We start from the raw sequence: 5506 nt of genomic DNA, 5'->3' as shown, positions 1-5506 counted from the left end.
CAGTTTTAGTTGTTATTTGGCATTGCCTGACTGATGCATCTCCTTTGCAATAAGACACAGAAATTTTTGCAGCAAAAAGTGGTAAGCCAACATATCTCCTGACCTTGACATCCCCCATCAAGAGGTGACTTATCTTCTTTCTAGTTGCTGCAATTTTCTCCTCTACATTTTGTTTGTTTAATATCGATCATGAAAATAACATCTCAATGCAGCACTGTATGTTTCCCGAGCACATAGCAGAGGAATACTGAGTATCTAATGTTAAATGACTATGTTGGGATGTATAACATCTATTTATGTATGAACATGCTATATTCAACTACTACATCTTGAGACATAAATTAGACCCTTGGTATCTTTTTACTATGCACAGTTCGGAAAAGAGAATTCTTTCTTTAGTTTCATAAATTAGAAGAAACAGTATGAGCTAGGATCTATATATAAGCTATTAGTCTTTGTGTAAGCTATTTCCATATCGCTTGCCATTGCCAAATTCGGTAACTTTTGGTAATCGTATAATTGCTGATTTTTCTTAGCAAAAAAAGAACTCGTTCACGCTCTTCTTTAGATTACCATGCTATGAGGAATTACTCGTATGAAATTTGGATATAATAAAGACATTGGGAGACTCTAATGTTATTCTGCAATCTGCTGCAGTATGAACTCTGTAAATCCTCTGATTTTTTTTTTTTGACTTTTAATTCGACAGAGCTGACAAACACTTCCCCTCCTTTGCAAAGAAAATTATGGCAACTTGTAATGAGAAAAGGTGGACTGATGAAATGCTCAAGGAAAATTGACTTCTAATTTGAGGTAATCTTGATCTGTTCCCTACATCATATCATAGTCATCATTTATGGTTTGTAGATTACATTCCTGTTCCCTCAAATCTCAGCAGTTAATGTTAGGCTAAGAGACAGCAGTTATTGTTGTATTTGGTATTAGGTAGATAGTTGTCCTTTTTTTTCCTGATTAGAAAAAGGGATGTTTCATTAGCTCGTTAATGTTTTACTGCAGAAAATAAGTATTATCATCCAAAATTCCTTTTTGGCCCATATCTAGATAAGATTACTAGATATTTACTTATTGCCTATTGCTAGTACCAACATTTTGACAATTAGAAGCTATGACTTTGTTATTATAACCTTCCTTTTGAAGGAAAATAGAAAAATATAGGATCTTATGTAATATCGTGAAGAGTAAATGTTCATATGCTATATACTATCATCATCAACATTATCGTCATCATAATTGTTTTCATTTGCAAAACAGAATTTATCTTTCCTTTTGAATGAATAGTAGCTTTTAGCTTCAAATCCATGATAAAAAGCCAAGGTATATAAACCCAATGGCTCATCCTCGACCGCAAGTTTGCTGGAAAACGACGAAAATTACCGACAAATAATCAAAGCATTTTCTGTAATCTTCTTCCGGAGAACCCAGGGGCGGTGCTGAGATTTGTTTGTTGCTCAGAGAGTCAGAGGAAAACCACCAGTGGATATATCTGATCTTGATTCAATCTCTCACGTTCATATAGCATTTCTCTGAAGAGATTAATGAGTATCATTGTCATAGGAGGGGATTTCCTCCTTGACGCCTATGTGGCACAATCACCACGATCCTCATAAAGTAGGAGAGAGAGTGTGAGTTGGTTGGGATTTGTGCCTACTTTATGAGGATGGTGGGGATTGTGCCACATAGGCGACAAGGAGGGAAATCTCCTCCTATGACAAGGATACCCATTAATCTCTTCTCTGAATTACTCATTTCCCATCTTGATTCAATCTCTCAAATTCATATAGCATCGCCCTGGAATCACTGAGTGGCTTGATGTTAATTTATGTCACAGTTTACACAAGAGATTTATTTAAACAATTAAAGGAATAAATTTAATTTTATACTGCACACAGCAGTATAAGGGAAGACTGGAGAGTATAAATGGCAATCTTCAAGCCTTACTCTTCTGTATGTCTAGCAAATTACCTCATGTACCCTCTAAAATGACGGCATATACTCTTTGTACAGTACTATTTCATATCTGTACACATATACACACGCATTCTACTAACATAGTGTATATCTATGCACTGTAACCATAAGCAGTAACTCTCAAAAGCTTCATGACCACTTACTTTGCAATAGGACAACCAGATGACATTTTTTTTGCGGCAAAAATGTGTTAAGCCAACATTATATCCTAACATTGACACCTTTTTCTAGTTGAGATAACTAAATTTTTTTGTTGGCACTGCATTTTTCTATTCTACGCTTTTGCTATATACCATGAAAATGCCATTTAAATGCAGCACTATATGTTTCCTAATGACAAAGTAGAGGAAACCTGAGCATTTAGAGTTAAATGCCTACATTGTCATGTTGATCTACATAAGATAACATTTTGGACTTTCGTTCTTGAACTTCAAAAATTATCATGGATAATATCAAACTCTATCAAAAGATATATTCTCGCCATAAGTTCATAAATTAGATGAAACACTTGTCAGCAAGGATTTATATGTAAGCCATTAATCTTTGTGTAATTAAGGTATCTTTCTATTGCTTACTATTGTGAGATTCAATTATTTTTAGCACAATCATATTGTTGGTGGCTTTTTTGAAAGAAAAAATATTTCACATATTATTGTTTAGATTACCAGACTATACTACATGTATGTAAACTTAAAATAGGGGAATCAAAGATAATGAGAAACAAAATCCTATTGTTATGTTTCCAAGCTACAACAATATGGAGTGGTATAAATTTCTTTGATTTAGTGATTTTAATTTTTAGAGCCGTCAGAAACTTCTCCTTGCATGCGAAGAAAATTGTGGAAGCTTATAATGAGAATGGAGTCGTGGACACATTGATGAAATACTCACGGAGAAGTAACACTAACTCGAGGTACTCGTAATTTTCGCCCTCACTCTTTTAGTGGTTTAGATATATCCTATCGTTGTCCTCGTTCGAGATTGATTACACTTATTTACTCTCAAATTTCATCAGCTATTGTTATATGTGAATCTGGAAACCAATTTCTGCACTTTTTCATGAGGTATTATGATAAAATGAAGTGTTGTTTAGATAATTATTCCATTCGTTTTACGTTTCATTAGCGGCTGAATGTTTCATGCGCAAAATAAGTGCCATCATCCAAATTTCTGTTGGAGGATTAAGGCCGCATTTAATGCTAAGTTTTGGCTCACATCTAGAAGACTAGACATGTTATGATCCTATATTTACTAGATATTTACTCAATTGTTGTTTTCGTTACTGGTTACCAGGGGCCTTGACAGTCATGTTAAAAGTCACCAGCCGTAGTGGTGAAGATGACTTGATTGTAGAAGCAAGGGTTGGATTATGCAAAGTCCAGGTTCAAGTTCAAGTTATGACCTAGCTATTTTAGCCTTCCTTTTAAAGCAAAGCTAGAGAAATATAGGATTTTGTTAACATAATTGCAGAAATAAGGGGTGTTTCGTTAGTTTCTGTTTAATCTTAAAATTTGGAATGAACGCTGAGTTATTATTGTGGAAAAATGTAGTATCTTAGGTAATATTGTGAAAAGAGTAAACGTCATCTTACATGCTATATCCTAGCATCATCAACTTATCGTCATCACCTGTACTTTCAGTTTAATCAAAGTTTATTCTGTAAAAAGTCGATCTGCGGTGTGATTTTTGAACCTGAGACTCGATCTAACACCGCTGAGCTAACTCAGTAACTTTGTAAACACTGTTGTAGGTATGTTACAGCCACGAGTACGGGTATGAATAAGGGACATGTCAATTTTGTAAAAGATAGGGTAAACAGATATAGCTATCTATCTATATTGATATGTATTATAATTAATGATTTTAAAATGGGGTCAATATTTGTTTTCCCATTGACATGTCGTCAGATATAAAATATTTTATGGCATTTTTTTTATGTTTTGGTTACGTTTCCTTTTATTATGTATATTGTAAATTAAAACATTTTTTTCCGAAAGATCCTTGAAAATCATAGTTTTGTATTGTATATGGGATGGAACGGAGCACATCCGTGCCCAAATAATGCCCAATAAGTTTCAGGAAATGAATGTAAAATATAGGATATGTGTCCAAAAAGTATCCGATGAATGTTTTTGTTTTAATTCAAAAATTTTATACAATCGAGTATATGTTTGAAATAATTTTGTGCATCTGTCAACGGGATCGAAGTAGGAATAGGACGGCTTTACAGGAGAAATTACCCATGCAACATAACTTATAACCCAATGCAGTACTTTAACATCATTCCACCAACAACCAACCTCCATCCTTTATAATTTATTCCCACAGATAAAAAAGAATAATAATCCTTAGTAAATAATAATAAATAAATGGGAAGATCTGTTCGAAATTAGATAGTATTTAGCTCCAAATACGTTGTATAAGCCCAAGGAAAGGACTCACCCCCAACCACCAGTTTGCTGCAAAGCGACAATACGTACAAACAAATAATTAAACGATATTCCGTCATCTCCTCCGGAGGAGCTAGAAGCCAGTGCTGAGCTCTGTTTGTTGCTCAGAGTGAAACCCCCATCATCGATCTCCTCCGGAGGAGCTAGAAGGCAGTGCTGAGCTCTGTTTGTGGGGGAGGGGGGGAGTACTATACAAGTATGCTCTGTAGCACTTGTCTTATTCTTCTGTATCTCTAGCTTTTATAGTAAGTAACGCTATATGTGCCCTCTAATACAAGCACATATTCACCTTAATTATATATCTATAGACGACGCGCGTAGACACGCGCATTGGACATAGAGGGGGGGGGAGGGGGGGAGTACTATACAAGTATGCTCTGTAGCACTTGTCTTATTCTTCTGTATCTCTAGCTTTTATAGTAAGTAACGCTATATGTGCCCTCTAATACAAGCACATATTCACCTTAATTATATATCTATAGACGACGCGCGTAGACACGCGCATTGGACATTGCAGTGCTACAACTCGTACATCTCTTCAAAAGTGCCATGAGCCAGTGAACCACTGAAACGCCTCAAAGTCATCCATGCCTCCTGCACCGCCAGGCGAACGCAGAGCTCGTCGGCGATGCAGGGATCTCATGAACGCCACCTCAGCCGAAGTCCTCCGCCCTTGCGGCAGCCCCGCCCTCAGCCGCTACACCGGCCTCTCCGGGTCGTCGAGCGCGGGGTCGCGCCCGGCTCCGCGTGCGAGGTACGCGGACAGGCTGGTCCCACGTCCGGGCCACTGGCTGAGGCGACACGTTGGGCTCGCCTCCGGCCGCCGGGCCCGGCGGCGGCTTCTGTGCTGGTTTCCGCGGGCTGGGGAGGGGGACGAGGTTGAGGGGGGCGCAGTCGGCCGTATAAGGGTTTCTTGGCGGCCGCGTCGTTAAAGGCCATGGCGGCCTCCGAGGGCAGTGCCGAAAGGTCCCGAGCCACAGGCGGGCGCCGCGGTTGGGCCTCGCGGATCTTCTGCGCCACCCCCACTTTCCACGTGCGGCCGATCTGGCGACGCCAGCGAACGTGCA

At 38.4% G+C, this 5506-nt stretch overlaps 1 long non-coding RNA gene across 1 annotated transcript; it reads left to right on the top strand.

Moving 5' to 3' along the window:
* LOC109849649 lies at positions 59-2896 on the top strand. The gene is made up of 3 exons (XR_002249190.1): positions 59-124; positions 710-813; positions 2792-2896. It is a non-coding gene; the product is annotated as an uncharacterized LOC109849649 (long non-coding RNA).

The sequence above is a fragment of the Asparagus officinalis genome, chromosome 7 (assembly GCF_001876935.1).
Source record: "Asparagus officinalis chromosome 7, Aspof.V1, whole genome shotgun sequence".
NCBI classification, from domain to species: domain Eukaryota; kingdom Viridiplantae; phylum Streptophyta; class Magnoliopsida; order Asparagales; family Asparagaceae; genus Asparagus; species Asparagus officinalis.
Note: the sequence above shows the minus strand (reverse complement) of the source record. Positions and strands in the feature narration are given on the sequence as shown.